We start from the raw sequence: 13,021 nt of genomic DNA, 5'->3' as shown, positions 1-13,021 counted from the left end.
GGCCACATGCAAATACAAATATTGTATTTGTTCCTGTTTTTTTTTTTTTTACTTCAAAATAAGGTATGTGCAGTGTGCATAGCAATTTGCTCATAGTTTTTTTTTAAAACTATAGTCCGGCCCTCCAGCGGTCTGAGGGACAGTGAGCTGGCCCCCTGTTTAAAAAGTTTGAGGACCCCTGGTCCAGACAGTCTGCTTAGACTTCACCAGAGAAGTATCTTTCTTTCTTTTTTTCTTTTTTTTAATATATTTTTATTGATTTCAGAGAGGAAAAGGGAGAGGGAAAGAGAAACATCAATGATGTGAGAGAATCATTGATCGGCCACCTCCTGCACGCTCCCTACTACTGAATCCACAACCCGGGCATGTGCCCTGACCAGGAATCAAACCGTGACCTTCTGGTTCACAGGTCAACACTCAACCACTGAACCACGCCGACCGGGTAAGAGAAGTGCCTTTCTTACCTCTGAGGGGCTAACGGTGGCTGAGGGCCACTCCCTTGCAAGCCCTCCCTGAACATTCAGAAGCCAAACCAAGCCTCCCACAGACATGAAGCCAGACAGCGCCGGGCACAGCCCTCCCCACTGGGTGAGCCGCCTGGGACCAGGTGTGGCCGGACACCTGCTCTGGCAGAAAGCTGATGGCCCTGCAGCGAGCGGGGCCTCCTCACGCGCCAGGACGAGGACTGCCTGTCCACTTGGAAGTCAAGCTACTGAACACCCCACCGCACCCTTGCCCGGGGGACAAGGCCGTTTTCCAGGTCACACACGTGGGTCTCCCAGACCCTGCTCTTGGCCACAGGCAAGAGCGAGCATTGAGTGTGGTGTGGGCTCTGGAGGGAAACCAATAGGCACATCTCCTCAGCGCTGACACCCGCCCTGCCTGGAGCAGCCTCAGCCCAGTGACCACGGGCGGAATGCCGGGAAAGGCGCCCCCTCCCGCACATCCCCCCCCTCCCCCCAACCCCCCCCCCTTCCCCCCCCCCCCCCCCCGGCCTACCTGGGACCGTGCCTGAAGCTGCACCGCACATAGTCATTCTTATGGGATGAGAAAATGAATCCCTCCAAACGCTCCACCCACAGGAGCGGTGCCACAGTAAGCTGCTGTCAGTCATCTACACCTTGGGGTGAGTCCGTTGATCAGTTCTGGAACGCTACACCTGGAAGGGGCCTAGCCCCACGCCTCTTTTCACAAGTGAGGGGAACTGAAGCCCAGAGCAGAGGGGCCGGACTCACCATCAGGCAGCAACGTGGTGGACAAGTCAAAAGCAGGAGGAGGTGTAAGGGCAGGAGTGCGCACAGGTGCGTGTGGCGACGAGGAAAGCCCCGGATCCTCAGAGGAGCAGGGCATCCCCACGCTGGCACTGGGCAGGCACCCGCAGCTGTACCAACTCTCCCCCAGAGCCGGTGGGAGACAGCCCAACGCCCCTCCCTACCCTGCCCCACCCCTCAGCTGCAAGGGCCTTTGGAGTTTCTGGTTTTATCTTAAAGTTCGTTCAAATGCAACATTTTACTCCAGAATATATTCTGGTTTGTTCTTATTTTTATTTTTTGAGAGGGAAAGTGGAAGAGACAGAGGGAGAGAGAGACCTATCGATCGGTTGCCTCCTGCATGTGGCCTTGACGGGAATCAGACCTGGGACCCTTTTGTCTGTGGGCCGATGCTCTATCCACTGAGCCAAACCGGCTAGGGCTCTGGTTCGTTTTCACATAAAAATAATAGCGAGATTTGGTCAGATACCAGTTTCCACTTCCCAGATATGCTGAGACCCAAGTGTGTGTTTCTGGGGAGGGGACTTGGATGGCTGGGACAGGGGTGAGGAGGCTTCTCACTGGAGGCCCCTTTGTATCTTTTTAAATTTGGAGTCCTCTGTAAATATTGCCTCGTCAAAAAAGTTAATAAAATTTCAACTTAAAATGTGGGTGGGTTGCGATATGGAGAAACAGATCTTCTCGTGCTGATTGGAGAGAATGCAGACAGACACCGCTGCATGTTAGACAACTATAATGTTTACCCAAATGTTAAATATGCACACCTTTAACCTAACAATGTCCGGTCCACACGGAGGCGGGGGGGAGAATAACACCCCAAAATAGTCACAGCTATATTATTTGTGCTGATCCTGAGGGGTAGCATCTAACCACCATCTTTTTTAAAAATGTTTTTATTGACTTTAGAGAGAGAGGAAGGGAGAAGGAGACAGAGAGAAACACCAATCGGTTGCCTCGCACATACACCCTGAATGGGGATTGAACCCACAACCTGGGTATGTGCCCTGACCGGGAATTGAACCAGCAACTTTTTGGTGCATGGGACATTGCTCAATCAACTGAGCCACACCGGCCGGGGCTAACCACGATCTTTAAAGTCCCTACCGACTCTGAACAAAGACCAGGACCTAGATCTCCTACTTTCCAGTCTGGTGATCCTCTCACACCACCTCTTGGAGAATCCCTCAGTGGATATAGTGCGATAATGGCAAGAGCTGATGCCCTGGGAGTGCTGGATGCACCTGGTTCTGTTCTGTAGACCAACCCCCTTCAGTTCTCACATCCACTGAATGAACCAGCTACTATTCTTTTTTTTTTGTTTAATTGTACACCTGAAACCCATACAATCCCACCAACCAATGTCACCCCAATTTAAAAAAGGGAAAAGGAACCCTAGCCGGTTTGGCTCAGTGGATAGAGCGTTGGCCTTTGAGCTGAAGGGTCCCGGGTTCAGTTCCGGTCAAGGGCACATGCCTGGGTTGCAGGCTCAATCCCCAGTAAGGGGTGTGCAGGAGGCAACTGATCAATGATTCTCTCTCATCACTGATGTTTCTCTCTCTCTCTCCCTCCCTCTCCCTTCCTCGCTGAAATCAATTTAAAATATATATATTAAAAAATATAAATAAAAGGGCAAAGGAGAGAAGCAAGGCCAGATGCAGCCACTTTGACAATTTAGACTTTATCCTGAAGCGCCAGTGAGTCATTAAAGGATTTCGGAAAGAGTGATTGGACTGACTACTATTCTCATCAGCCACGAGTGACAGGGCGGGACACTAGAGTACATCAGTGCTGGTCTTGCCCAAGGTCACACTCACTACCCTAGCAAGTGGCAGAGAAGATCTGAACCAGGGGCCGTACAATAGCACATGTGTATGTATTAGCTACCCTTTCTTAAGCAACTTCTATGTGCTAAACCACTGCAGGTCATCTCCATAGTGCCGCTGTGTTGAGTGCAAGAGGTGGTAGGGGTGGGAGATGTCACCAAGGGAACCAAAGAAGTAAACAGAAGACACGTCCCTGCCCTTCAGAAGCTGACAATATGTGTAAGAAGATGACAACAACCATCCTGACATTTGTGCAACACCACGGTTTTCAAAGCCCTTTCATTATCTCATTTAATCTTCCCGGCCGTCCTGCCAAATAATTGTCATGATCTCTGCTCCAGGATGAGGAAACCAAAGCTCTCTAGGTCACACGGGGCCTCGAGATCACCCAACCAGCCCGGGGAGGGCTGGAACCTGACCTCAGGTCCCATGACTCCCTGTCTGCTAAAGGGGAGTGACATGTGGCTTGACAGCCTGGCTCCCTGGCTCCCAACCTGCTCCAGCATGAGGACTCCTTTTTCCCTTCGGAAATTGTTGCAATCCTGCAGATTAGAGGAGTTATTTTGGGCTTTAGTCCACTGGGGACACTCATAGTGGAAAAACAACCAGGCCTCAGCACAGTTGCAGAGGAGACACACAGTTTTGCCCCAGACATTACCTATACAGTTGGCAGACAATATTGGGAGTACAAATAGACATGGAGATTTTTTTAAAAATTGATTTTAGAGAGAGGAAGGGAGAGAGAGAAACATCCATCAGCTGCTTCCCATATGCGGCCCAGCCAGGGATCAAATCCGTAACCTGTGTATGTGCCCTGACGGGGAACTGAACTGCCACCTTCCGGTGCACGGGACGACGCTCCAACCACTGAGCAACACCGGCCAGGGCCAAAGAGATTCTTGCAATAACCCTGCAGCCCATAGGCAGGTAACAGCGTGCAGCACCATACTGCCAGGGCAGGTCAGAGAACACCCCTCCCAAGGCCATCTTCTCAACAAGGGCACAGGGGGAAGGAGCACCCACATCCGAATGATGGGAGCAACAAGGGACACAGGCCTGCGGGGAGGCCCAAAGGGTTTGCGGGTGTATGTGTATTTGGGAGAGAAAGGCTGATCTTAGGTGCCCAGAGCCATCTGAGCAGTTGGGGCAAACAGCAGCCAACTGGAGAAAGTGGTCCAGAGGGGAGACAATGCCAGTTTAAACCGCTGACGATGCCGCTGGGGTCAGACCTGTTTTGTAATTCAGAGTTTTTACACTTGAGCAAAGCAGCACAGCGCCTATACCGCCTGTTCTGCAATGCCCCGGCAGGATGCTGCCCGCATCCTAGACCCAAGCACATTCATATTTCTGCAACGAAATATATTGATCATCACAATAGGTGGGGCTATGGAAAGACGGCCAAGGACCGTGCATTCGTTCAGGACAAGTTTTCTTGCCAAACGTGTTGAGTTTTCAGAGTTCCTAGGCTTTTGGAGTTGTGGATGAGACACTGAGACTTAGACGAGAAGCCCTGTGAGGCCAGCTCTCTCTGTGCCAGGCACAGATTCTAAACTGATCTCCATGCATTGCCTCACCTAACCTATGTCAGGACTAGGCGGGTATTGCCCTCCATTAATACGTAAGACAGCTAAGGCTCAGAGATATTGAGTGACTTGTCCAAGGTCACTCAGCTGGCCAGCGGCAGGGCTGGGACCAAATCCCAGGTGCCCGTGACGCCAGAGCCAGGCGGTCTTTCTGCCGCCCCTGGGGAGAAGCTGTTCTGCCAGCCTCACAACTTTGTTGAGGTCACCGCTCCTCAGCACTGAAATTACTCTGCGAGAAACAAAGAGAGCCATGAAGTCCAAGGCTGGGGTAGTGGGTTCTCACCGGTTACCGAGCGCACACACACCGCCCCCCCCCGCCCCATAACGCTCCCCTGTGTGCCCATGTCGAGCTGACAGAGCAGGCAGCCGCTCGGGGCCTGGCCTGGGGAGAAGGCCTCCATGCCTGGTGCCCACTCACTCACCTCCCTGAATCCGCCAAGGCAGGACAGGGCAGCGGTTCTCAACCTGTGGGTCGCGACCCCCTTGGCGGTCGAACGACCCTTTCACAGGGGTCGCCTAAGACCATCCTGCACATCAGATATTTACATGACGATTCATAACAGTAGCAACATGACAGTTATGAAGTAGCAACAAAAATAATTTTATGGTTGGGTCACCACACGAGGAACTGTATTTAAAGGGCCAGAAGGTTGAGAACCACTGGGTTAGGCTCATTGCGGCCAGAGCCGAGGGGCCTGGGTGCACATCCCAGCTCCGCAGCGACCATGGGTGACAGAAAAGCTCCCAGGGCCTCGCTTCCTCCCTTGGAAAACGGGAGTCAGAACTGAGCTTCGGGCCGTGTTGCTGTTGAGAAGGTTCAGTGAACGTGCAAGCTAAGCACTGAGACCAGAACCATCGTAAAATAAGCACTTGACATTATTCCCACAAACAAGCCTTTCTCCCCCAGCCAGCCATTCTCTTCTCTCCCCTGCACGCTTGGCTATCTGAGCTTTTCTATTATTTTTTACTACTTATTTGTCTCGATAGCTATTTGTTGCTATTAAATTGCAACACCCGGCATTGAGTGCTGAGTGAATAAATGCAGGAAGGACTGAAGGAAGGAATGGGGGCTCTGCCTTCAAAAGCCTGAAATTTTACTATGGAGAAAGTCGTCAAGGTAAAAAGAAACACATGATCATCATCTTCTATAATGAAATCCTCCTTCCCACAAAGCTGTGGGGAACGGGGTTTGCAAAAGGCACGAAGGTTGCCTTCCCAGCTCCCGGGGAGCGGACAGCCTGCCGGGGATGGCACGTGCCACGTGAAGCGAGCTGCAGAGCCAGGCGGCGGCACTGGCGGCCGAGGGGACAGTCAGTGCCGCTGGAAGTCAGGGCCGGGGGAGGGCAGAACAATGTGGGATGAGTCACAGGCGTGTGTCATCCTTGCTCAAGGTAAACAGGATTGTTGGGTAAGGACAGGAACAATGTCACAGGGCAGGATGAGCCAAGCGCATGCTTTCTGAGCGGTGGGCACAGCCTTGGGCGTGGGGCTCGGGGAGGGAGCGAAAGAGAAGGCAGGCTTCGTGCTGGTGGTCAGGCAGGCGTGGTGAGACTGGGGATCTGGGGCCAGGGCCAGGGCCCCCAGCGCTCATACTGGCTGAGGACCCTCAGTGCTCAGAGTTGGCCTCTGTCTTCCCTGTTCTGATCTCCCACTGGGCTGGGAGCTCTCCTACGTCTGGGTTTCCATAACTTTATAATATACAAGAAACTTGCTTTCACTATAATAATAATAATTAATAATAATAATAATAATAAAGAATTAGAAGGAGGAGGGGAGAAGAAAATGCAAAGAGGGAGAAAATAACCCATAATCCCATCTTCCCCAAAATATCACTCAATATTACTAGTATAGTGCCTGTCCACCCACCCACCCACCATTCTCCCCACCCTTCCTTCACCCACCCTTCTACCCACCCACTCACCCATCCTTTATGCACCCACCCAACTTCCAACCTATCTATCTGTCCATCCATCCATCCATTCATCCATCTGTATCAGAGTTCTTAGTTGCAAACAACAGAATCCACTCTAACAGAAAAGTAACTCATTTTAAGAATATTAAGGGGGGGGGGGGGGGAGACAAAAGAAAAAAATAAAAATATTAAGAGGCTCACAGAATCCCAGAGGGAAGATGGGTACAGAGGCTCAGGGTTCAGGGATGACACCCAGACCACAGCTACTTTGCCAGACAAGCCACCGTGGCAGCTGTCAATCAGGAACTTGCCCGTCCATCCCCTTCAACAATGATGGAAGTTGGATCCCAGAATATCCCTCTCACTGCCTTAAAGGCCAGATGCCTCTCTCCAGCCCCCTTCCCCAGAATTCCTTCGTTGCCCTCTTCTAAATCAAAACCTCAAGTGGGGGCATCTGACTGGTGGAACCGAGGTCATATGCCTGCACCGTGGTTGCAAGGGAGTCTGAAAAGGAAACCAAATTCCTGGCCTTCACTTTGGAGAAGTGGAATTTAGGGTGTGGGAAAAACTCACAAAATCAAAGGTGACCCTAAGGCTGGCAAATGTCCCCTCTACGATGCATGGCATTTCTCCATGCCAATTAAATCATTCTCTGAATCTCCAGTGCCTGGCACACAGTAGGCCTCCAGACATAAGGAAGGGAAGGGAGAACAGAAGAAGGAAGCGGTTACCCACTCACATGCTGCCTTACGAAGCCAGGCTGGATGAAGACTTTACACTTGAGTCTGTAAGACTCCCAAGGACTCTGTGGATTGCAAAGGAAGGGGACTCCCCTGCCCAGCACGGAGTGCAAAGCTGGCCTCCCACCCATCAGGGACCTGTGCTCACATCACACTCCTTCCCCGTGTGTGACCAGCGGACATAATGGGGCTGGTCCTGAGAACTCACTCATTCTCTCAGTAGCTCACCTGAATGTCCCTCAGCTGTCCCTGTATCTCCTCCCCTCTCACCCCAGAGTTCTGTGGGGTTTAGTCGCTTCTGAACAGTTGCTGCTAAGGCAACATTCCAGGCCTCCCAGGGCGATAAGGACCACTGGCCCTAAACCCCAGCGGATGTTAAATCCGTCCTGCTCTTCGTGGTCAAGGGGTGCCATCGCAAAATTATGAACTGCCTTTTAGAAGTAGTTTCATTGGCAAGAGGCAAGATATGGACACTTAAATGACAAGAAGTTAGCTCTCTGGCTGCCAAATGAGGTAGAAAAATGTCCCTGCTCCCAGGGTTTGGGGACGGCAAGTCAGCGTAGGCTGGGCGAGGTGAGGGACGCTGCTGAGAAGAGGGGTTGTTGAGGGATGAAGTTAGGGTGCTGGCTTGGGGGCTGCAGCAAACCTGCATTCTTCCCTAGCCCTTCTAAAGTAGGTCAGATCCCGTATCTTCAGTTCCTATCGCATAATCACAGACCCCTCCTTCCCAGGGCTGAATTTCATTTGGGTAATTATCTGATCACCGTCTGCCTCCTCCACGCCACCATGAGCCTGCCCCATTGTGCCCTAGGAAGGGGCTGGGTGGAGGCTGCTGAGGACCAGGTCAGGGCGAGGCTGCTGGTTGGGTGAGGGGAGACCCAGCACAAAGAGTCTGCAGCCCGCACACCCCCCCCCCCCCCACACACACACCCCTTTCCCCCAGGGAGGAGCAGCTGATGTGTTTCTGGAGTGTTCCAATCCAATTAGCGGCCTCCCGACACTCCCTTCCCTGAGGTGGTGGCTGGGTTGGGAGGGGGTGCTGAGAGGTCTGAACACCCTGACCCAGCTCCTCCTGGCAGCCCTGCTGACTCCCCGCATCAAAGAGGCTGCTATGACAGCGCCCCGTTTCCAGGCGACTGTTCTGGGGAATGGTCTGTTTTGGCAACCAGAGGGCCCCAGGATAAGGGGGGCCGCAGGCTGCCGGTCATTTGCATAGCACCCCCCTCCCCCAGCTGCCCGGGGCTCTGGCCTTGGGAGGGCAGTTTGGCCCAGGATCCAGCCCCAACCCCAGGCCCCACTGCGAGTCCCACCTCCGGAGGAGAAGGCTGCTCTGAGCGAGGGCATTTCCGGAAAGGCCGGTGCCCTGAGGAGCAGGGAAATGATGCTGGGGTACAAAACAGAAGTGGGGGAGGGACGATGAAATATAATCTTTTCCAAACCAGACTCACAGGGCTTGGTAGCATCCAATGCACTCTGGTTGGCTCACAAAACGTTGGTTTAGGTGACCCCTCAGCTAAGCCCTAGGAGGTGCTCAGAAAATGTCTTTGGATCATTGGATTACAAGTATTTTTTTTTAAATTTGGAAATGAGTAGGGCTGGAAAAAAATATTTCTAACCTAGAAAAGTTAGGCAGTGATATTCTTAGGAAATATTTTCAAATACTTGCAGGAGGGACTTGGTGCCATAGTGTTCTCTGAATTTCAGAAGAAACCGAAAGAGAAAATAGATGGATAACTCCTGGAGGCCCCTCGGTCCTGCACACACCCACCCCACCCCAACCACACCTGCCAGCTTCAGTCCGCGATGCCAACTGAGATACCAGGCTCAGAACATGACATTAACTGCCCAAGGACACATGCCCGGGGCTGGAACCCGAGAAGGGGGCTGGGCAGGGGCAGGTCACCCAGCTGAGCGATCACATTCCCTGGCAGCTGTCCAAGGGGCAGCTCCGGCTGCACCTGTTTGTGGGGCGATTTGCTTTTATCAGTATTGACACAGCAGCAGGGCCAGGGAATAGCACAGTAATAAATAAGTGAGGGGGGCAGGGCGGGGTGGAGGGAGGAGGGAGGCCAGAGCCACCCAGGCCAGACAAAAATGCTGAGGTCTTTTTTTGCTTGTTGTATGTCAGCGCATTCAATCCAGTTTCCCCACCCCTGAAATCTCTGAGGATCACGGAGCAGGCTTGGCATGGGAGCTCTGGGTCTTAAAGAGATAGAATTGCGGAGTCGGAAGCACCTTCAGATCCTTTTGTGCCAGACGTCCCTACCCAGTGATCTCAGTGTTGCTTGGTATCTCCACCTGCCACTTTCGGTTTGTCAGGAATCTCGGCAGGAAGGGAGTTCCTTCCTCTCTCTGCCAAGTTTCAGCATCGGGGAGGCGGTTTAATTAACGTGCACGTTTTAGAGTCGGTCAAACCTAGGATCAAATCCTGGCTCTGTGTCTCGCTCGCTGTGTGATTTTGGATAGGAGCCCTGCAAAAGCGGAGACAATAATACTCTTTATTTTTGCCAGGACGGAAGAGATGGTGTACGCCCAGGCCCAGGCGACTTCCTCAGTGTGTGCTCACTTGGCTGCCGCTACCTGTCATCTGTTCCAGGAGCGGAGAGGAGAAGCAAGAACCCACGCACGCTGTGCCCTGAACTGGGCCGCGCGGGGCCCCTCGGTTCCTCGGCCCTGCCTCCAGTCCTGGGGGCCGGTAAGCAGACCCACCTGTGCTCTAGTCCGTTGCGGTGCCACCTGACCAAGCCCAGAGATAAACCGCTCTTGTAAAAACGACTTGCAGTGAGTCACTGTCATGTTCCCGGCAGGGCAGCAGCTAAAAGGGCGGGTTGCGCCGCCGGACTCTCACCCCAGCCTCGACATCTACTAGTCCCGCGCCTGCGACAGGTTATTTAACCTCTGCGAGCCTCGCTTTCCTTATTTGTAAAACTAGAGGCCTGGCGCACGAGGAGGCTCCCCAAGGGGGGCCGGGACCCGTGCCTGACTTGCAGTGTCCCCTGGCCCCCCCTGCCTGTGTCCGCTCCAGGGCCGTCCGAGCCCGGCGCCGGCTCGAGCAGGCCCCCCTGTCTCTGCCTCCATCTCCATCTCCGCTCCCGGCCTCACCTGCCTGCGCAACCTCCTCCTGTCTGGTTGTGACCTGTTACAGCGTCCCAGCCTAATTTGCATATTACCTCTTTATATACATATACAGATGGCCATAATTGTGCCCCATACGCCTGTGGTGAGGATCTAATGCATGAGAGGCGTGTAGTGAGTGCCTGACAGAGGACGTGCTCAATCATCTTAGTACTACGGTCGCTGCTGTTAGATGAGTGAGGCCCGGGACTGTGTCATTTCATTCCTGTATCTCCAGATCCTCAAACAAAGCCTTCGATCGCGCACCGTCGTGTCTGATGGATGAGTGATGGCAAGGCCCCTGCCCTCCGAGGTAGATCTGCCCAGGAAATGTAAGACCGAAGCTGCCTGTGCGCGCACATGTAGGAGTCAGCAGAGGGTTAAAGCCATTCTGCCAGTCCCCAACCCCCAGAGGCACAGTCCCTTTGATCCCTCAGTGTCATCTATCCAGGATGCTTTCAAGAGAGGAAAACAGGAAGTATCCCTGATAGCCCAGCTTGCTCTGCTTTTCTTTCTTTCTTTTTTTTTTAATGATGGGGGGTGGAAAGGGGGATGGTCCTTTGGGTCACATTTTGCCAGGAAATCAGCCTCCCTCCTTTCAAATGCCAGGGCTTCCAAAGGGACAGCTAAATAGCTTCTTGCTGGAGGCAGGAGAAAGATGTGGTCCGGAAATGGCGAGGCTGACAGGTTGGGTCCCTGAGTGGACAGCAATAGTTACTAGACTGCAAGTGTTTGCAGAGCCGGGCCCCTTTGCATTCACTCGCTCACTGGCTCACTCACTCACTGTTGACAACCTGCCTGCCCTTGGGCTGGACCCGGGGTTATGACTCGGTGTCTAGCGTCCAGGATATGAACAGTCCAAAGACAAAGGACAGAGCTCAGAGAAGATGGGCCGAACGCAGGAAGGTGAGAACACTCTAAAGGAGAGAAACAGTAGCAGTTATGAGAAAGCAGTTGTAGGAGAAACGGAAGAGAACAAAAGAAAAAACCTGGAGAAGCATAAGGGCAGGAGGAAGAAAAGAGAGCTTCTGAGAATTTGCAGCCAGCGCAGCAAAGGCCCCTCGTAGATAACTGGGCACAGAGCACATGCAGAAGGCCACACCCTCCAGGGACACACAGGGTGGCAGGAGTGGGCTGAAGCAGGAAGCAGAACAGCTGAGGACTCCAGATCAGACTCTGACGAGCCAGCCCCAAAGAGAGAGCATCTGCTAACCCCAGGTGCTCAACTCACATTTGTTTAATTTTATTGTTTAACTAGTGGCCCGGTGCACAAAATTCTTGCACTGGGGCTAGGGGGAGGTCCCCCAGTCTGGCCTGTGCCCTGTCACGGTGCGGGAACCCCGAGCTCCATTGCCCCAAAGAGGTAGGCCCCACCCACCCATCCAGGGCTCCTCGATGGATTGCCCCAAAGAGGAAGGCCGGAGCCAGGGAGGCCTGCAGACCCCCTCCACCACGCCCCACCCCTGTCCCCTACACTGCAAGCCCCTGCCCACCTGCGCCTGGTGCACCTGCAGCCTCTAGCTGATCAGTTGTTATGCGTGTGGGCGTCCCGACCATTTGCATATTACCCTTTTATTAGTATAGATAAGGTCAGTTATATATTTGCCCATGATGGACACAAAAGAAGTTTCTAGGAAAGTAGAAATACTCTCTGTCCTGATAGATGTATAGTCTGCATGGGCAATTCCATTTATCAATATCACACAGTTAAAATTTCTGCATGTAAATGCTTGTAAATTTCACTTAAAAGGAGCTCCACAACTAACCCTCCAGTGGGAGGGGTGGAGGTAGGGATGAAACAAGATGAGCTGTGGGGGTTCACTATATTGCTTTGCTGAGTTTGAATTTGTTTGAAATTTTTTGTAATAAAACAAGTTTTTAGAAACTGCTCATCATGTGTCACTGTTGTCTTCCAGCAAGTCCCTTTGGGGTTATCAGGAAGGCAGCTGAGACACTATCTAATCCTCCCTTCCTGTCATAGATGAGGAAACAGAGGCACGCCTGACTTGTCCAAGGTGTTCTCCGATATCAGTGGCAGAGCTGACACTGGAATCTCAGGCAGGAGTGGCGCCCTTTCGACCTTTCCACTCTCACCCACTGGTGGGGGCTCTGCTGGAATTTGCCCCTTCCCGGGGCTGCCGTCCAAGCCCAGGCCCCGGTTCTCACGTGCAGGCAGGCTGTGTGGGCTGGAGGGGGCTCCAGGCTGCAGACCACCTGGCTCAACACTGTTTTCATTCTGAAAGGTGTGGGGACCCATAAAAGGACCTGTTCTTCCACCTCTGGGTTGCGGCTGGGCTAATGACCAAATTAACACGAGACAGATTAACAGGAGAAAATGTCCAAAATTCATTATGGATGCACATGTGGGGGTGCCATAGATATGACACCCAAAGACACACTGGGCAGTTGAGGCTTATATGCCACTTGGGGCAAAGGGTTCTGAGAATTCAACGGAAAGCAGGTAACTCACAGAAAGAGAAAATGTGGTAAACAAATTCTTGCTCACCCCCCTCACCCCCCAAACAATGAGACAGAGGGGGTCTAACAGACCTGCCTGGATCTCCCCCACACACACCCC

At 52.8% G+C, this 13,021-nt stretch overlaps 2 long non-coding RNA genes across 4 annotated transcripts in view; one reads left to right on the top strand and one right to left on the bottom strand.

Moving 5' to 3' along the window:
* LOC118660472 overlaps positions 1-13,021 on the bottom strand; it is a 32,095-nt gene that overhangs the window by 16,373 nt on the left and 2,701 nt on the right. The window contains exon 3 of one of the 3 annotated variants that reach the window (XR_004968943.1): positions 9,435-9,800. The exons of 1 other annotated variant lie outside the window; for it this stretch is intronic. This is a non-coding gene — a long non-coding RNA (uncharacterized LOC118660472). Of the gene's footprint in view, positions 1-9,434; positions 9,801-11,114; positions 11,140-13,021 lie in introns of those variants that run through there. One more of the 3 variants, XR_004968942.1, reaches the window with a different exon arrangement.
* Positions 9,477-10,104, top strand: LOC118660473. Its single transcript, XR_004968944.1, has 2 exons — positions 9,477-9,617; positions 9,841-10,104. It is a non-coding gene; the product is annotated as an uncharacterized LOC118660473 (long non-coding RNA).

The sequence above is a fragment of the Myotis myotis genome, unplaced genomic scaffold (genome assembly GCF_014108235.1).
Source record: "Myotis myotis isolate mMyoMyo1 unplaced genomic scaffold, mMyoMyo1.p scaffold_m19_p_7, whole genome shotgun sequence".
In the NCBI taxonomy this organism is placed as follows: domain Eukaryota; kingdom Metazoa; phylum Chordata; class Mammalia; order Chiroptera; family Vespertilionidae; genus Myotis; species Myotis myotis.
This window is presented reverse-complemented; position numbering and strand designations above follow the sequence as displayed.